Raw genomic sequence first — 21,644 nt, forward strand, 5'->3', positions numbered from 1 at the left:
GCACTTATGTAATTAAGTATATAATGTTTCGGTTTGATATATGTAAGTGTATAAATATGATGTTGAATATATGTATTTAGTTTTAGTGAATAAATATGGTTGTTCGAGGTATTTTGGTTGAGGTTCATTATTGACTTATATTTTAATATGATTTGTATATTATATTATGGTTAATAAAATCATGCTTATTATTTTAATTGAACTTATGTTTTATATATATATATAAATATGACTTCTATAAATGTGTGGTTGTTTGAAAATGTGTTTTTGTTCGTTAATGCCTCGTAATCGTAATCCGACGACGGATACGGGTTAGGGGTGTGACAGTTCACGCTTTCGCCTAGCCGCCGAAAGCCTAAACTAGCTTTTCCTTTCCTTTTTCCTTTCTTGTCAAAGGCTCCAACGAATTTGATTCTTCACTAAAATAAATCATACAGAAAATACAATTAATATTCAACCATAGACTCACCTAAAACAACCAACAACACAGGTCTAAGTTAGTTCCTGCTGGAACTGAAATTTTTGACTAGCCTAGCCAAAACGTAGAAATATCAATTCCTACTCATTCCCTTTTCTTAAAATCAATACTCTAAACTACTCAAAAACTTGGTTTTAATATTTCGACATACAATGGCCATCTTTTGTTAAAACTTAATAAAACCTTAAAAATTTTAATGAAACTTTAAAGAGAGTTTAGAAACCTTCTAATCACATAAAATTGAGTTGAAAAACACTTTGAAACATTAATTACATTAAAAATGCCAGATTTCACCATTAATGACCCAAATTCTGACATTTACACAATTTAATAACTTAAAACTCGATTTAAATAGCTAGATTACATTAAAAACTAATAGAAAAATGAAACATTGCCTTAGTTGGGGAAAGAACGAACGTTTGGTGCAAATCCAAGAAAACCCACAAGTTACACAATAGTAAAATCAGTAGTGTTTTTTATGCTTTTTGTGGAATTTTAGGGAGGTTTAATGCTTGAAAGATGATGAAAATCAAGAGAATTGAAGTTTGGAAAGTCAAATTGGGTGAATGGTGTTTAGGAAATTCAAGGGATGACAACAAGAGATGGGGGGAAATAATTTTCGTGAGTTTATTATATGTAGGTGGGGGAAAAAATAAGGCAATTTTTAAAACTTTGGGATATTTACCTTTGTGGTACTCCTAACTTTGACCTAATTTTCAAAACAACCTACTTTTTAAATTAAAGGTCTTTTCTATATTATTTTCAAAAATTGATTTAAGTTCCTAAAAGCTATAGTCGAATATATTTTCAAGTTACCATATTTCTAAATTTCTGAACTCATTTTAAGCTAAAATCCCTAAATTACCCTTGAAACTTCTAGCCCAATTTTTGGGTGTCACATGGTGATAAATTAGAGAAGATGTTTGAGGTCATCAAGTGGTTGAAGCTTCTATCTTACTTTAGTATCTCAACGTATGATATTCTACCATTTTCTGTCACTTCTGAAGAGCATAAAAAAATTAATTTATTATCAACATGCTTAATAATATTTGGAAAAATATTCCATGGAAACTCGATCTTTCATGAGTTTGGAAACCACATTACGTCCTTTCGAAATCTTTTACTTAGTAAATACACATTTTACTGATCCTTATTTACTAAGGGTTTCTTAGCATTCGTGTGAGGTAACAGGGACGTGTTAGGTTTGAAACAGTTTAATCACACAAATCTAAAAACTATGCAGATAATAGAGCCTGGTTAGGGTTGTCATGCAACTTGCAATTTAATCGGGTTAGGATCTAAATTGAGCATGCACATTTCAATTATGCGTCCACTAGCCGTCGACTGGTTAAGATCGCATAGCTAATTCAGGTGCATTTCAATCACGTATGAACGAAATACAGGCTTGATTTTAATTGAAAACATGATCGATTGAGGCACAAACATCATAAGCATGAATCTAATAAATGTTATTTAATCAAAGCAATCATCCTAGCTTAAATAAAATTAAGCTATAATTTTTGTAAACAATAACATTGAACACATAGCTAACATTTTTAAATTCAATTAAATAAAAGAAAAATTAAACCAAATTCAGAGTGGCTGTCACCCAAGACTCTGACTAACGAGGCTTCTTCGTTCCTTTGCTTCGCTTATTTGCTGATGGCTCTCCAAGGTGGCCGACCAAGGGTTATTTAAGAAGCTCAAATGCTAAAATCTTTATGAAAAGATGATAATAGGTGTGGGGAGAAAAGAAGAATGCTAAGAGAATTTAGGAAGGAGAGAATGATGAATGATGAGGGATAATTAGAAATGCGAGAATAAGGTCTTATTTATAGGTGAGGAGAAGGGGATAGTTTACTAAAAATAAGAGTTTTCATCTTTTGAAGCATCTTTCATGGGTGGCTGGCCATAAATTCAGAAAGTTGAGCTGATTTTTGCTTTATTTTTGGTCTATTTGAGTGCCACAACAACTCAGGACTGAGACTCGATCAAGTGCAAATCTTCAGGTAAATCTTTAATTTCTTCAACTCTTGAAGGACCTTGTGCAATTAAACCAAAAAGTGGTTTATGGACAGCCATGTGCAGCCGAATTTTTGGTTGACTTGGTCCCCAAGTTGGATGGTTTTGTAATCCAACAAAGCTATCAGACCTGTCCAGAATAAATCAACAAGTTATAGGACCAAAGAATAAAATTATCTAATTTAATTTATTAATTTAAAACCCAAATTATTAATGAAAATATTTTAAAATGAATTATTAAATATAATTTTATATTTTAATTTAATAATGCATGGCCCACTTTATGTCTTAAAAAATATAATGTATTCAAATTAGTATAAAATAAGCCATTTATTGCATGAAAACTATATAATAAAGCATAAAATCACATTTTAATAATTTCTATGTCCTAATTTCATATTTTCACATATTTCATTAATTTATTACTTAGTTTTACCAACGGATTTAAGTAAAAAGGTGATAAATTACATAGGAAAATTTCTATATATTTTTTTCCGTTTACACACCCCCAAACTTAAATCATTGCTCATCTCGAGGAATGTTTATGCACAACAAAAGGTCTTGCTAAGGCAAAAATTGCTAATTGTGTAAGTAGCATCAATATATATCCCATAATCATGCATTAATAACTTCATGCTCTTTGATCTTCTTTATTAACAACTAATTCATATGCAAACATTCCTTAAGATTACCCTAAGCTTCAAAATATGCCAACATGAATCATAGTTTGCATGTATGTCACAGCCGTAGACAACATTCTTCATTCAACATAATTTCCTATCAATCAAGCAAATAATCACAAGGCTTATTTATGATCTTCATATGTTGAACTTAGGACTTCCTCTCCATTAATGTAGTTGACATAATTATGAAATTAATGGTCTTTTATAAAGTTGTAATGGGGCTCGGTTAAAGGTAGGGATTTTAAGAGATGGGACATTTCGGTTTTGAAAAAAAAATCTTAACCTTTAACTTTGTCTTGGTTTTCTCGTAATACAACCTTTTTCTTTAAGTGAACATTTGGAACACCCCCAAACTTATTTTGATCTTAAGCTCATACATTTTTCCTTTTTGGAGACTGAGCGAACTTTTCTTCGCTCTTTTTTTTTAAGCATGAGCACATACATCTTTTTGAAAATTCCCTCCAATGTTGATTACTAAGAAAAATTTAGCTAAGATGGATGCACAAAATTAGGATAACTTAAAAAGATGGTAATTAGCTTATAATGTGGGTTCATTGCAATAAACAGGCCTTTAAGCTCAAAATTACAGTTTCAGGGGTCTAATATCATAAGGTTGGCTTGAAAAGGCTCAAACGGTCCAAAGAAATAGTGCCTATATCATTTTAGATTTTTATGTCCCCTAGGATTTCACCTCAAGAAAATTATTAAGTCAATTCTAAAGATATAAACCTTCATGCATGTCTAATCTCAAAAGGAACTAAGTTTTCATGGCAAACATTACTAAGGCTAAGATCATACAAGCATTCCATTTTTCATGATAACATACTTTCACACAGATAAAATCATCATTCATACTTGCATACAAATTATCTCATTAACAAAAAATATCTCTAAACATTCATTTATTAAAACATACTTATGAAAGAAATGATTGAAACATACTTGAAATTTTCTTTAAAAGTTTGAGCAATTTATTTGCCTTACCCCCTTTAAAAAGAAGCAATGTCCTCATTGCAAGAACAAAGTAATGAATGAAAATTGAAAACCATGTAGGGTTGTAAAGAAAGAGAGGTGAGTCATTAAGACTGCTTAAATACCAAGTCTTTCCTAATAACCCAATCCTAGACATGTTCATTCCCATTACCACATCATTTAGTCTTTTACTTTCTAAAGAAGTGTTAAGTTTATTCATGCTTGTTATGTTTTATTCTACACAAATTAAATCCTAATTACGAAAGAAATAAATTCCTAAGGACCTAAAAATAAATAAATAATCAGACAAAAATCCCTCCTTTTATTTTCTTGACTCATTCCCCTTGCCTTTTTCAACTCCATCTCCGCTTGCATCGTCAGTATCTTCTGTCCATGTCTCAAAGATAGCATCTGGGAACTCAGGAACAAAAGTATTAGAGATATTCTTAAAACAATTTTGAATTGAGTCATCTCTAATTTTTGCATATTTCCAGTAAGTTTGTTGTTGATTATGCATGAACTTGCACATATCCATCAAAATTGACAACTTCGATGTCCTTGAAGTACTTGCAGAAGTTAGCATGAGAGTTGTATATTCAGGTTCAAGACTTAGCTTGACTGGTTCTTCTTCTGGCTCAACCCTTGGTTCAGGGTTTTCAGATCCTTCAACTGGTTTAGGACTGTTTAGTTCCTTATCAGATTCTTCCTCTTCAATGTCTGTAACTGAATTAGCTTTAGTCTCAGTCCTATCTGTTGATTCCTCGGTATCCGGCTCAGTTGGCTCTTCTTGCTCACCTTGATTTAGCTCATGCACCCTCCCTACTAACCTTTCAAGATCATAATTTGAAATTCAGCCTTGAACATATAGCCCTTTCAGATCTACTTGTGTTTTAACACGGGCCCTTAAGCAAAGTGAAATGATTAATAATGGGAAATAAGTACTTCCTGCTTTCTTTTTAGTACAATCATGAATCTTCTTGAGAATAATTTTCCTAACATAGACTTTTCCATCAAGATTGCATATAACAAGAGCATCCGTTCCATCGAGATGGTAGAACTATGAGAGATAGGTATAAAATTGTAGCGAACAAAATAAAACCATGCCTTTGCTACTGGTTTTAGGTATTCCTTTCGGCAAGAATGGCTCCCATACTTCCTTATAATCCATTGGAATCCCGGATTTGTCACAATATCAAGCACTTGTTGAAGAAAATCCCTATTGATATTGTTCATCATAGGGTAGTACTCATCTTCTTCAACAACAGGTAAATTAAACAAATCATTGATGAACTTAGAAGTAAGAGGTACCTTTTTCTTTCTAATGATGACCTGAGTAGCATCTTGTATCGTCAAACATGCATAGAATTCTAGAATTAGTTCATCGAGGAGTGAACGAGCATCACAAAATCATTCTTACTTGAGAGTATTGATTATCTTTCTAATAGGCACAGGAACAACCATCAAATCATTACTCTTTAAGTTAAAACCTTTTCCGGCATCATAGGTTGATGCTTGAAAATTGAATCAAATCTCTCTTTCACTTCTTCATCGATCAAAATTGAGTTTTCAGAAGTAGTCTTTGACGATCTAGTTCTTTTGCGAGACAAGGTATCTTTTCCAAAAAATTCGGCAAAGTTTTTGCTTACTGGGGAAGAAGAGAAATCAGCAAGTGGGTAGAACGTGCTACAACAGAAATTTTACGACGGTAAGAATGGTGTGGCAGTGACGGTAATGTGCGGTAGTGACGGTGATGTGTGGCAGCGGCAACAGCTATGTGTGGCAGCAACGGCAGTGCTTTGGCAATCTCTTTGCGACGGCAATAGGGAATTTTGGAAAAAGGGAAAGAGAACTAGGTTTTCCTTCCGAATTTGAGGTTTACGGCACAAAAGAGAGATTTAGGGATTTTTACGGTGTAAGCAAATTGCTTTGAGGGATATGAAAATTTGTGGAATGGAGAGGGGTTTGTATAGGGAAAAATTAGGGCATCATGTAGCAAAAAATTAGCTACATTAGGGTTACTTGGGTGGCAAGTAATGGGAGTGGCGGCTATAGGTATGGATTTTCCCTCCTTTTTGCTGTCTTGGGCCTCAAATTCAGACTGTATTTTCAGGCTTACTCAAGAGAAAAAAAACTGATTAGTACTTGGGCCAAATTTGACCCCCTTTAGAAATTTAAAATTGAAACAAAAAAAAATTAAACTTAAAAATTTTAAATCTCAATTAGAAAATTTCTTCTCAATAAATTACATTAAATTAATTCCCAGGAAAGGTTGGAGGGGTCACAGTGGTCCCGCTTAAGTTCCAATCTCCTTAGACAGAATTATTTAAATCTACTTAATTAAAAAAAATTCTAACTATTTATTTATTTGCAAAACAAGTTCATGAAAAACTAAGGGTTTGTTAATTTGAATGAGGATTCAACTCGCTCAACTTCACCATCCCAATAATGTTTGAGACGTTGACCATTAACTTTAAATGTGCCTCTGTCATTGTCGTATAATTCAACAGCTCCATAAGGATACACTTGGTAGATGGTATAGGGACCATTCCATCAGGATTTAAGCTTCCCAGGAAATAACTTCAACCTTGAATTAAAAAACAAAGCCTTCTAACCTTCTTTAAACTCGCGAGGTTGTATATGACCATCATGCCATCTTTTTTATCTTTCTTTACTCATTTTGGAATTCTCATAGGAAAACAGCCTAAACTCTTCCAAGTCATCCAGTTGTAACATCCTTCTCTCACCGGCTTGCTTAAGATCAAAGTTCCATTGCTTCAAGGCCCAGTGAGCTCTATTCTCCAACTCTAATGGCAAATGACGTGCCTTTCCAAAAACTAACTGATAAAGAGTCATTCCTAACGGTTTCTTAAATGCTGTTTGATAGGCCCATAATGCATCATCGAGCCTTCGAGACCAATCTTTTCTGCTAGGGCGTACTACCTTTTTCAAGGATACCTTTGATTCCACAGTTTACTCTCTCAACTTGCCCATTGGACTGGGGATGATAGGCAGTAGCAATCTTGTGCTTCATATCATATTTTTCAAGCAACCACTTAAGCCATTTGTTCACAAAGTGAAAACCATCATCACTAATAATAGCTCTTGGTGTCCCAAATTATGTAAACACATGCTTATGTAGGAATCGCATGACTACCTTAGCATCATTTGTAGGGTATGCTTCAGCTTGAACCCACTTAGATACATAGTCCACAACTACTAAGAAGTATTTTTTCCCGTACGAAGAAGGAAATGGGATTAAGAAGTCAATGCCCCATACGTTGAATAATTCAATCTCCAAAATGTTTGTCAAGGGCATTTCATTCCTCCTTGATATATTCCCGGTCCTTTGGCATTTATCACAGTTCTTCACATAAGCATAAGCATCTTTAAATAGTGTAGGACAAAATAAACCTGCTTGCAAAATCTTAGCTATAGTACGTGAACCACCAAAGTGTCCCCCACTTGGGAATGAATGGCAATGATACAAGATCTCAGTAATCCCACTTTTAGCTACACACTTTCAGATTATATTATCTATACACTGTTTAAACAAAATTGGATCCTCCCAAAAATAATACCGACTATCATGAACGAATTTTTTCCTTTGTTGGTATGTCATTTCTTGAGGAATTATTCCACATGCAAGATAATTGGCAAAATCAACAAACCAAGGTGTTTCATGAATTTGATTTACCTCAAACACTGTATCTTTCTCTCACAACAAATAGAACAGTTTAGAAACTTTTGAAAAATCATTGATAAAACTTTGGTAAAAATCGGCATGGCCTAAGAAACTTCTGACTCCCTTCACATTCATTAGGGCTGGTAATCTTTCAATTATGTCCACCTTTGCTTTATCGACTTCAATTCCTCTCTTCGAGATTTTATGCCCTAAGACAATCCCTTCCTTAACCATAAAATGGCATTTTCTCAATTAAGGACAAGATTCATCTCTTCGCATCTCTTCGGTACCTTAGCCAAATTACTAAAACAAATATCATAAGTGTTACCAAAAACAGAAAAATCATCCATGAAAACCTCAAGAAAATTTCGACCATATCAGTAAATATTGCCATCATGCATTGTTGAAAAGTTGTAGGTGCATTGCATAAACCAAAAGGCATTCGCCTAAAAGAAAACGTACCATATGGAAAAGTAAAGGTTGTCTGATGTTGGTCTTCTGGGGCTTCAACTATTTGGTTATACCCAAATAGCCATCTAAAAACAAAATAGAATTCATTACCTGGCAGTCGATCTAACATCTGATCCATAAAAGGCAATGAAAAATGGTCCTTCTGAGTAGATTTTTTCAACTTTCTGTAATCAATACAGATTCTCCAACCAGTAACAGTTCTCATTAGAATTATCTCGTTCTGCTTATTTTCAACAATCGTGATTCCACCTTTTTTCGGCACACACTACACCGGACTTACCCATGAACTATTAGAAATAGGATAGATGATTCCTGCATCTAACCATTTGATTACTTTCATTCTCACAATTTCTTTTAAAATAGGATTGAGCCTCCTTTTCCCATCAATTCGAGCTCTTTCCCCTTCTTCTAAAATAATATTATGCACGCAAAAAGAAGGGCTTATACCTTGAATATCAGCTATGGTCCAACCAATTGCTTTCTTAAATTTCTTTAGAACAATAATTAGTTGCTCTTCTTGATCTTTCTTCAGTTCTATTGAAATAATCACAGACAAAGTAGAACAGTCACCTAAATAAACATATTTTGTGACACCCCTAAAGTGACCCTAGTCGAAAAGTGGTTTCGGGACCACGAAATCGAGTCACAAAAATAATTAGATGTTATATTCTGTGCTTATTGTATATGGAATTTGTATGTGTGAATATTTCGTGCCTTGATTTTTATCAAGGCGGTGTTAATTTATAAGAAAGGACCCATGTGATAAGACTTGATAATGTGATAGGTGAAATTTAAAGTGGCCAAATAATGCATGAGTTATTGACATGAGGGACTTGCATGTCAAATGGACCACTTTTAATTAGTGGCCGGCCATAATGATAGTTGATAGATATTATATGCATTTCATTTTAGCATGATAATAGTTAGTGGCTTTATATTATGGAAGAAAGAATAATTAAAAGAAGAAATGGGTGATAAAAACAAAGGTGGTTCATCCTCACTCTACCATTGTCGTAACTTGAGATTAGAAAGAAAAAAAAAAAGAGAACATGCATGTAGTTCATCTTGGAGGCCGAACAAAGGAGAAAGAAAATAAAATTTGTGGCTTTGAAGTTTCGGCCATTTGGAAGCAACAATTCAAGGTGAAATTCAAGTTGTTTTGTTAATTTTTAGTATCATTGAATCCCTTACTTAATTTTCTCTAAAACCCATGAGTTAAAATTTGTTTTGGTGAATAATTGTTGTTCGGCCATGAGTTGATGAGCTAAGAAATTTGAGTTTGATGTTAGAATTTATAAATCAAGTGTTAGATGAATGCCTTTTGTGTTACGATTTTATGTGATTTTTCCTAAATTGTCTATGAATTTTTGGTTGTTGATTTCATGGTAATGGTATATTGAATCCATGATTTGAATTCATGAAAATTTAGTAAGGTTGCATTCGGCAACTTGCTTGGAATTAAGAAATGATGTCTAAGCTTAGGTGATTTCGATGATGATATATATATTCATAAGTATATTTAGCTGATTCGGCTTTGGTATTTGCATAGAAAAAAATATGTGTGAAGTTAGTTGTTGTGTTTGGTTAAGGTACTATAAATAGCTTATGATTAATTCATCTTTGGTAAGTTTCATGTATGATATGCTATGGCTTTGAGAATGCATTTTATAAATTAGTTCGAAAAGGAGTGAAATAACAATTATATGTTTGACTATGTATTGGATATTTTGGTTTGGTTTGTCAATGCAATGTATGCGCTTAGGTTATGCTTAAATGGTTAGTGGAAGTAAATGATGTAATGTCAACCATAATTTTATATGTTAACAAATATTATGCTATTTGTTATGATTGGTATGAGTTAAAAATGCGGATATGTATAGATAAGCAAAAGGATATGTTTAGTATTTAGTTAAAGTAACGAAATTGTACTAAAGAGAGTATTAATGCATGTTTGGTACTTGAGATGATTGAGGTGGTGATCTCGAAGCTAAATGTTATAAGGAATAAGTGTATTTCTTGCTAACCGAATTATAATATAATCGAATGTGGTTTTACACAATAGTGATGTGATAAGTTTAAATTTGGTTCATTAGCTCAAGAACTCAAGGAAACAAAGTCGGATCGTGGAAAAAGGGAAATTGGTCGAATAGTCGGAATTGACGTACATTAGCGATCGAGGTAAGTTTTAAGTATTAAAGCCTATAATGTGATTGAGTATGATATGTTAAGCACATATTAAAAGAATCATAACTCTATTGTAAATCTTTATGCATATAGCCTAATGGTTATTATGAAGTATAGGTAAGTTATTGATATGATATGTTGCCAAATGGATATGATATTATGAAGTGCTGAAAGGATATGTCAGAAGAGTAAAATTGTGATAAACCTGCTCAGGACAGCAGCAGTAACATGAATTTAGAAAATCACCATAAATTCATGGATTTGAATTAGAGGCTGAATGAGACATGAAATTAAATCTTAATGAGTCTAGTTTCTTATAAAATAAACCGTGTAAGCAAAGGAATTTCTGATAATGAGAAATTTGATTCGTAGTGAAGAGTGGTCAGATTAGTCAAGCAGTGAAACAGGGGAAAACTTTAAGAAAAAATCTGGTATTGATTGGCCAAACCTAAAATTCTGGAAATTTTATGGATGGAAGACATACGAGTCTATATTCAGGAAAAATTTACGGAAAGTGATTTGGAGTTTTGTAGCTCCAGTTATAAATAATTTAGTGACTATTGCTCAGGAAAAACAGCTTGTGCTGAATTTGAGATTGTGTTGTAAACCTTGATAAACTTGTTTTAGTTGCTTATAAGCTATTGATTAAACCCATATGTGAATTCTAAATTGTGATAAGGCCTAATGGCCGATGTGATGAATGTGAAAGTGTATATATGTGATAAGGCTTAATGGCCGATGTGATGAATGTGAAAGTGTATATATGTGAATAGGGCCTAATGCCCGATGTGATGAATGTGAAAGTGTATATATGTGATAAGGCTTAATGGCCGATGTGATGAATGTGAAAGTGTATATATGTGATAAGGCTTAATGGTCGATGTGATGAATGTGAAAGTGTATATGTGCGATAAGGCCTAATAGCCGATGTGATGAATGTGAAAGTGTATATATATGTGATAAGGCTTAATGGCCAATGTGATGAATGTGAAAGTGTATATGCGTGATAAGGCTTAATGGCCGATGTGATGAATGTGAAAGTGTATATATGTGACAGGGCCGAGTGGCCAATGTGATGGATGTGAAAGTGCATAAATGTGATAAGTCCCGAAGGGCATTTGTGTCAGTACTATATCCGGGTTAAAACCCCGCAGGCTTTATGCGAGAATATTATCACTGATTAATGTCCTTAAGCTTCGTGCTTGTACTATATCGAGCTCTAAAGACCCGATGACTACGTGTGGGGATTTTGTCCGGGTAAGACCCGATAACTTCGTGTGGAGATTATGTCCGGGTAAGACTTCGTAATAAGAATTGCTTATAAATATATTCAATGCGAAAGGTTAAACAGGTATGTACTCCAAGTTTATATGTGAGCTTGATTTGCACTAAATCATAAGGTAGTTATGTGATGCATACGAGAGCAATCTATGAGACTATTCCTATGATTATGTGACATCGGATCAGTGTGAGAGGTGATGTGAAATCATACGATATATCTATGTCACATGAGCTCACTTTTATGTGAAAGTTTATCTGCCTATTGTATATGATGAGATGTGCAGATTCGGTAAAGGGATGGTATGCCCGAAGGAAGAGTGAAATAAAAATACGAACAACTATGTTATAATTTGATTGTTATCTGTTGACACTGCTTAAAACTTACTAAGCATTGTAATGCTTACTCCGTTTACTCTGTTTCCTCTGTTTTATAGATCTCATTGCGAAGCTACAGGCTCGGGGATCGTCAGCAACTAGTCACACTATCACTATCCACTGTTTGGTACTGCTATGTTTCGGATTGTCTTATGGCATGTATAAAATAGACTAGTGGCGGAAGAATATTTTGGTTAATGTATATAGCCATGCGAAAATGGCTTATATATGTTCGAGCATAATGTTATAATCATTTGGTATGGAATGGTTAATCGCTATCATGATTTGTGCTATTTATGCAAAAAGGGCTAGTTGAATCATGGAAACTATGAAATAGGTAAAGTCTACCTTAAAGGCAGATGCTGGCAGCAGCAGTGATGTAGATTTGGAAAATCACTAAAAATAGTAGGATTGGAATTAAATAGTGAATAAATTATGTAAACGAAACTTGATGAATCTATTTTCATAGGAAAGTAACGAAATGATCATATGGACAGTATGTTAAGAGATATTCAGGTTCTCGTGAGACAGGGCCAGAACGGTTTCTGGATTCCCTGTTCCAACTTTGGAAATTCATTATAAATTAACCAGAGATAATTAGGAGTTATGCCATATATGTCTGGATTCCTCTCTGAGTCTAGTTTCTATAGAAACAAACGGCATCAGTATTGAAGCCCTGTGCAGGGATATATCCAAGTCGTAATGCGCAAAGGTCAGTGTAGTCGATCCCTGTAACATGGGAGACTTTGACTAATAAAATGTACTAATTGGAATGACCAAAAATTCTAGAAAAAATTATGTAGATGGGCATATGAGTCTAGTTTCAGGGAAAAATTACGAAACCGATTTTCGAGTTGTGAAACTCAAGATATGATTTTTAAGGTGACAGTGTCGCAGTTAGCCAACTGCCTGGAAAATTTTAAAATGGACTGCGATAGTAAGCGAATTTAGTCTGTGAACCCCTCGTGTCCGACTCCGGCAACGGTCTCGGGTACGGGGTGTTACATATTTCAAATGGGAAGGAAGTACCTTTAGTTTGAGTTTAGGTGGTTCTTCGATTGACAACTTGGGTTGCACAAATTCTTTGACTTCTAACTGTAACGATTCAAACCGTGTGGATTGAGTAAAATTTCTTGGATTGGCTTCCATCAAAGCCATGCTTTCTCCACCTTTTTCATCCTCCAAAGGGTCAAGATCTAAACCTTTCTCCAATGGATCTTCTTCAAAATTGCTTTCCATAGAAACCAAGGTTTTTATCTATTCCATAATTGAACACTTGCATAGTGAGTTCACCTTTCTGCACATCAATTAATGTTCTTTCCGTGGTTAAGAAAGGTCTCCCAAGGATGATTGGCACTTCCTTATCTACTTCAAAATCTAAGACAATCAAATCAATAGGAAAAATAAATTTATCGACTCTTACCAAAACATTCTTGATTTTTCCTTTGGGATATGCTAAAGATCGATCCGTTAGCTGAAGCGTCACAATTGTAGGTCTCACATCACCTATCCCTAACATCTTGAAAATAGACTTAGGCATCAAGTTGATACTCATTCCTAAGTTACACAAAGCTTTACCACAGTAAGATTCACTAATGTCACAGGGTATAGTAAAGCTTCTTGGGACTTTTAATTTCGGTGGTTGTTTGTTCTGCAAGAACACAGTGTCCTCCTTTGTCAAGGCAACAGTCTCATACTTATTCAATTGTTTCTTCTTGGACAGTATATCCTTCATAAACTTCACATAATTTGACATTTATTCTAAAGCCTCCACCAATGGAACATTGATGTGTAACTGCTTTAGAACATCCAAAAACTTCTTGAATTGCACCTCATGTTTCTGCTTGTCTTGCTGCAATCTTTGCGGATATGGAGGTGTTGGAACTTTCAGTTGAACCAGACAACTTTTCTGGGTAGGTAAATCTGCATCCAAAGAAGATGTTAAAGTCTCTAAATTCATTAAGTTAGGATTTACCTTGTAGTCTTTACAGATTCTGATTCCTTTGGTGTAGGAATTCCAACACCTGGTTGATTATTCTCAACGGGCTTATCATCGACATCAATCAATTGGGGTTCCAAAATTTTGCCACTTCGCAATGCCACTGCCTTGATATGTTCTTTACCCAAATTTCTTGGATTCCACCAGTATCACTCGACAAGGTTCCTTGGGGTCTATTATGAAGCTATGCAGCTAACTGACCCATTTGGTTTTCCAAATTTTTCAATGTTGCTGATTGGCTTTGGATCAAAGCGTCATTTTTTGCCATGTACGCTTTCAACAAGTTCTCCAAACTGTTTGATGCCTCATCTTGAGGAGGTTTTGGAGCTTGCTGATTAAACCCTTGAGATTGGTTGGGTCTATGCTGCAATAAGTTGTTTTTTGGTCTGTTTCCTTGGTTGCTCCAAGAAAAGTTAGGATGATTATGCCATGAAGGATTGCAGAAGTTGGATTGGGGTCCTTGTCCACTCCTAATTTGATATTGGTTGCCCACATAGTACACTAACCCGAGATTTGATGGACAATTTTCAAAAGAATGACCTTCCCCACGGTACACACAGGAAACTACTTCATACGAACTTGGTAAACTGTTTTAACATAGAGGAAATAGACGATACCTGAGCTGATAACGAAATGAGGGCATCAACTTCATGAACTCCGGCTACACATCTTCTTGAAGCTGTTTGATTTTTTGGCCATTGATAGTTATTACTCATGATCCTCTCGAGATCTCATTAGCGTCATTATAAGACTTAGAAAAAATTGCACCATTCGCAGAAGCATCTACCATCAATCTTGTATGTGCATTGAGACCATTATAGAATGTCTCCAGCTGGATACAATGAGGAATCCCATGATGAGGACACTTACGAAGTAACTCCTTGAATTGTTCCCAAGACTCATACAAAGACTCGTCATCGAATTGTTGGAAAGTTGTGATCTTGTTCCTCAACTTAGCATTTTTGCTAGGTGGGAAATACTTAACAAAAAATCTTTCTGCTAATTCTTGCCATGTAGATATGGAACTTAGTGGCAATGAATTTTTCCATGCTCGTGCTTGATCTTGCAACGAGTATGGAAAAACTTCAACCTTAGTGCGTCTTTAGTCACACCGGCTGTCTTAAATGAATCACTCACCTCCATAAATAATCGAAGATGGAGATGTGGATCTTCCATGGGCATACCACTGAATTGGCCCACTATTTGGAGCATTTGAAACATCACTGGTTTCAATTCAAATTGGGTTGCCTCAATATCCAACCTTCTAATCCCTGGATTTAATTCACTGAAAAGTGGCATAGCATATTGTCTGATGCATCGATCCCTGTCATGGCAATGAGGATAGGATATCACACATGATCGACTTTATTACCTTGGTCTTGATTCTGATTTCCAAGGTCCATCTTGACTTGTATTTGAGCTATTTGTTCATGTTTTCTTTGTGTGAAAGTTCACTCAATTTTAGGGTCTACTGGGAGTAAATCGATAATTTGATCTATGCTCATAAACCCTTGAAAATAAAATAAAAAATTAAAAAGAATAAGTTAGTAATGTTAGAAATAAATCAAATTGAAAATAAATCAAATTGAAAATAAATAATTTCATGAAAGAAATGACTATGGCAACACCTGACAATCCCCGACAACGGTGCCAAAAACTTGTAACGCGTAGGTTTGTGCAAGTGTACACAGTCGTTATCAAGTAATAAGTAAGTATCGAGTTATCATCTCCACAGGTATTGTATTTGTGCTAAGTTACTTAATTTGTAAAATTATATTAACAATTTGGTAAATAAAAACACAATATAGTTGAGAAGTGATGATTAAAATATATGAAACTAAATGCAATAATCCCTATTGCAAATTATCCTAAGTATGCAAACTATATGAATGAAATAGATTTTAGCAAAATTAAACACAATTTCTAACAATTGTAACATAAATAAACTAGGAAAATTACTTTAAGTAAACTCAATTGTTTATCAACATGCTTAATAATATTTGGAAAAACATTCCATGGCAACTCGATCTTTCATGAGTTTGGAAACCACATTACGTCCTTTTGAAATTCTTTACTTAGTAAATACACATTTTACTGATCCTTATTTACTAAGGGTTTCTTAGCATTCGTGTGAGGTAATAGGGACATGTTAGGTTTGAAACAGTTTAATCACACAAATCTAAAACCTATGCAGATAATAGAGCTTGGTTAGGGTTGTTATGCAACCTGCAATTTAATCAGGTTAGGATTTAAATTGAGCATGCACATTTCAATTATGTGTCCACTAGCTGTCAACTGGTTAGGATCGCTTAGCTAATTCAGCTGCATTTCAATCACGTTTGAACGAAATACAGACTTGATTTTAATTGAAAACATGATCGATTGAGGCACAAACATTATAAGCATGAATCTAATAAAATTATTTAATCAAAGCAACCATCCTAGCTTAAATAAAATTAAGCTATCATTGTTGTAAACAAGAACATTGACCACATAGATAACATTTTTAAATTAAATTAAAGAAAAGAAAGATTAAACCCAATTCAGAGTGGCTGTCACCTAAGACTCTGACTGATGAGGCTCATTCGTTCCTTTTCTTTGCTTCCTTGCTAATGACTCTCTAAGGTGGTCTACCAAGGGTTCTTTAAGAGGCTCAAATGCTAAAATATTTATGAAAAGATGATGATAGGAGTGGGGAGAAAAGAAGAATGCTAAGAGAATTTAGGAAGGAGAGAATGATGAATGATGAGGGATGATTAGAAATGTGAGAATGAGGTCTTATTTATAGGTGAGGAGAAGGGGATAGTGTAACACCCCTCGCCCGCATCCGACGCCGGGACGGGGTTCGAGGTGCTACTTGACTTTTACTAACACTTCCATACTAAACAGGGCCATGAAATCTCAAATAATTAAAAACTTTTATTTTCACATATAATCTGTCCCATATACGGGCTTACGAGGCCCAAAACATACATCCGGAGTGGTTCGGGACCCAACTAAGAACTCATGAAAAACTTAGGAAATCTCTTGTATTAAGGCTCCACACGCCCGTTAGGTATAGAACACACGCCCGGGTGCTAAGAACACGCCCGTGTCCCGAACCCATGTCCAAAACCTGGACAAATACAAGGCTATTTTCCAAGCCATTTTGTCACACTTACAACACATGCACGCATACTTATACAATAGCATACAACATGGCAAAATTAGGCACTTAAACCTTCCTAACATAACATGACCATGGTAATTTCACATGCAACCATTACAATAAGTTTTTCTTTCATCTTTACCATGTTAATGCTATAGCTATCAACATGTCATCAATGAATCTCAATTCAATCTCTAGGCATATATGTTGTAAGCCACATCATAAGAGATAATAACATACATGCATAAGAATAATCATATGGGCCCATAACGACATTAGCCGACATATGTCAATTTACATGACTAATACTACCTTAATAACAAGCCAATGCCTTTGGCTAAATCATAATATTACATACTCACATTAAAACCCTATACATGCCATAGACTAGAATCACTTGAGTTTACTTACGCCGATAGCGTTAACTCGACATGTGATAATATCTCTGACGGCCTCCAACCCGAGCTAACCTGGAAACTCTAGAAAACATGGGAAAGAAGGGGGGTAAGCTTTCACTTAGTAAGTTCATATGAAAACAATAAGCAACTCATTAACTTGTTTTATCAATGTTTACAACATATTCTCAAGTTCACTACAAGCTATCTTCCTGAGCAACGGTCACTAAATTATTTATATCTGGAGCTACGAAACTCCGAATTAAGTTCCGTTAATTTTCCCTGAAACTAGACTTATTTTACTTTCTTTCATAAAATTTCAAGAATTTTTGGTTAAGCCAAATAGTACAGTTTATTAGTTAAAATCTCCCCTGTTTCAGGGTATGACCACTCTGACCCCTGTGCACTACAAACTGAATTTCTCCTTGTACAAAATTCCAACAACCATGTAGTTTATTTTTCCTAAAAATAGACTCAATAAGGAATCCATGAATGTAAGGTATGACTCTTAATAATGTTTGTACAATTTTTGGTGAATTTCTAAAGTCAGAACAGGGGATCTCAAAAATACGAAAATCATTAAAAACGAGACAAAAACCGTACCTATATAAGCCATAGAAGCTTGGCCGAATGGAGCTCATCCATGGCTGCCATTTTCAGTTCTTTCCCACGGTTGAAGAAGAAAGAATGGAAAAAAATGATAGATTTTATCATTTTTGTCTTATTAGGTTATTTTAATTAATTTACAAAATTACCCTTTTTATTTCAACCAAATATCAAAAATACCAAACAAATATCCATTCACTAACTTATTAAAGGAATAATTATCACATAAGGACTTTCAATTTAAAACTCATAACAATTAGGCACCTCATATATAAAGAACTCAACTTTTGCACTTTTTACAATTTAGTCCTTTTGACTAAATTGAGTGCTCAAACGTCAAAATTTTCGAATGAAATTTTTACGAAATATTTTCATAAATTTATAGACTATAAAAATATAATAAAAATAAATTTTTTTTCTCGTCGGGTTTGTGGTCCCGAAACCACTGTTCTGACTAGACCCAAAATCGGGCTGTTACAGATAGTTTACTAAAAATAAGAGTTTTCATCTTTTGAAGCATCTTTTGAAGCATCTTTCATGGGTGGCTGGCCATAAATTGAGAAAGTTTAGCTGATTTTTGCTTTATTTTTGGTCTATTTGAGTGCCACAACAACTCAGGACTGAGACTCGGTCAAGTGCAAATCTTTAGAATCTCTAATTTCTTCATCTCTTCAAGGTCCTTATGCAATTAAACCAAAAAAGTGGTTTATGGACAACCATGTACAACCAAATTTTGGGTTGACTTGGTCCCCAATTTGGACGGTTTTGTATTCCGACAAAGCTATCTGACCTGTCTAGAATAAATCAACAAGTTAGAGGACCAAAGAATAAAATTTATCCAATTTAATTTATTAATTTAAAACCCAAATTATTAATGAAAATATTTTAAAATGAATTATTAGCTATAATTTTATATTTGATTATTTAACTTAATAATGCATGGCCCACTTTATGTCTTAAAAAATATAATATATTCAAATTAATATAAAATAAGCCATTTATTGCATGAAAACTACATAATAAAGCATAAAATCACATTTTAATAAATTATGTGTCCTAATTTCATATTTTCACATATTTCATTAATTTATTAAACAATTACTTAGTTTTAACAACGAATTTAAGTAAAAAGGTGATAAATTACATAGGAAAAATCCTATATATTTTTTTGTTTACATCTGCCACTGTGCTGTAGATGCACAACATATTTGCAGGTAAAAGTTGCCAATGGTTTGTGGATGTACAACATATTTGCTGTGAAAGGAAAAATACTGCCAATGGTTGTGGGTGCACAACAAATTTGTAGATAGAATGTCAATGGCTATGGTTTGCACAACAAATTTGCATATAAGCTACCAATTCTTCCTTTGTACATGTAGTCCAGCCCATGCAATGCAATATGACATGCTTATAATAGATCAATATGGTAGTAATTAATTTGCTTATAACAACTTGATACGGTAGCAAATAATATGCTTATAATAGATCAATACAATAGCAAATAATATGCTTATAACAAATCAATGCGGTAGCAATTAATATGTTTATATCAAATCAATACAATAGCAAAAGACATGCTTATCATGTGTTCAATTTAACAGTATCATCCAACATGCTAAACATACAATCAGTAATACAGATGCAACATATATATAGTATTCACATATCATGTGTATACACTAACAAATAAGTCATTCAGATCCTGCATTCATGTTATTAGGGGTTCAATTGAAAGAAATAAAACTCTAAAAATAGTTTGGGAACTTCAGGGACTAAATTGAAAAAATCATAAAATTTTGGGCAAACGATAAAATATGGGTCACACGACCATTTGGAAGGTTCTTGGTCGTGTGGTTCATGAGCTAGGCTAGGGTTTCTAGGGTACATGGTCGTGTGGTCCACATGCTCGCGTGGCCCTAATCTTAGGGATGGTTTGCCTCGGTTCGCTGTAAACTCAAAACTATATAGGGTTTTCTATATGTTTTTACCACATTTTTACTTAATTATTATGTTTATCTTGAGTACTTATTATTGAAATAAGTTAATTTTACTTAATTAGTAATTTTATACATGAAGTTGGAAAGTATGTGAAATTATGCTTAATTACATAATTTTCATGCATATTTTGTATTAATTCATGTTAATTTATTAACGTATGTAGTTTTCATTATGTAGGAGGTCCATTAAAGACATGATTTAAATAAATAAAAGATGGCCATGCACAAATTATCCATGTAGACAGTAAACCCATAAGAGATCGAGTTGCCATGGAAGTAATTTCAAACATGTTAGCATGATGAAAGTAAGTTGATTTGATTAATATAATTATCTTAGCCCATTTCATGTTGATTGTTTTTGTTGTTTGATAGCATTAGAAAGAACATAGGTTTTTCTCCTTACTTATTGGTTAAATTGTTCCCATTTAGTTTTCCTTAGCATATATTTTAGCATTTTTAGTTTATTAAATTGCATTTTATATCTAAGGAAATCCTAGCCCATTGTATCCTTAATTTTGCTATCTTTTTGCATTAATGTCGTTGCATGAGTTAATTCTAGATTGCATCTAGAATTGTCACTGCATCTGACAGCTGCTCGAATAAGAACTAAAAATGCGTGAACTGTCCAGTCTAGTATAACCAACCTGTACATATAAGGACAGAATAATTCCGAGGAAATGACACCTATACTATTGGAGGAGGACATAAAAGGTTGACGTGTGATTAAAAAGGATAGCTTTTTCTTGATGATGATCATCTTCATCCTACCTTGAAGCTTACGGCTATGGCAGCTTAATCCTCTTACGGGTGGGCCAACTTGAAAATTGATGCAGAGTAGCTTCTAACAAGGAGACTTAAGTACGTGACATGAGGAAATAGAGAGATTAAGTCGAGTTGTCTAGGAATAGTATTCTCCACTCGTTTCATTCTTATTTCTTTCTAAATACTGGTGATTACTCTCTGTTTTCTATTTGTATGGAAGTACACATGAATTCTTTGTTAAATGTTATTTATTCAATCTTGCTTTTAATGTTTAATCTTGGGGTTTGAATGTATCTTAACACGAAAGTGTTATTGCATTCACTGACACTGGAAAATGAAGTGATAGTTCGAGCCAACAAGTATTACAACGGAAGTTGAGTGAGGATTAGAGGAATTTAGTCCACTTGTTCTTAATAGTGCCATATTGCCATCATCGGAAGGTGGGGTTAATGTGCAGGTTTAAGTCTCAAATTAAATAGAAGAGTGACGCTTGGTAAGATATACATTGAAATTTATTTCCTCGACAATCACCTATTCTTTTATACCTTGTGAGCATTTAGTATTCTGTTGAAGATTCATGTTGGGGATC

At 34.0% G+C, this 21,644-nt stretch overlaps 1 long non-coding RNA gene and 1 other non-coding gene across 2 annotated transcripts; one reads left to right on the plus strand and one right to left on the minus strand.

The window, feature by feature from the left end:
- Positions 1 to 14,995: 14,995 nt before the first annotated feature.
- On the plus strand, positions 14,996 to 15,102 carry LOC121206342 (small nucleolar RNA R71). Its single transcript, XR_005901414.1, has one exon. It is a non-coding gene; the product is annotated as a small nucleolar RNA R71 (small nucleolar RNA).
- Positions 15,103 to 17,368: 2,266 nt separating this feature from the next.
- On the minus strand, positions 17,369 to 18,378 carry LOC121223763 (uncharacterized). Its single transcript, XR_005921111.1, has 2 exons — positions 18,294 to 18,378; positions 17,369 to 17,774 (listed from the first exon to the last, which is right to left on the minus strand). It is a non-coding gene; the product is annotated as an uncharacterized lncRNA (long non-coding RNA).
- Positions 18,379 to 21,644: the final 3,266 nt, after the last annotated feature.

Source organism: Gossypium hirsutum, chromosome A01 (assembly GCF_007990345.1).
Source record: "Gossypium hirsutum isolate 1008001.06 chromosome A01, Gossypium_hirsutum_v2.1, whole genome shotgun sequence".
In the NCBI taxonomy this organism is placed as follows: domain Eukaryota; kingdom Viridiplantae; phylum Streptophyta; class Magnoliopsida; order Malvales; family Malvaceae; genus Gossypium; species Gossypium hirsutum.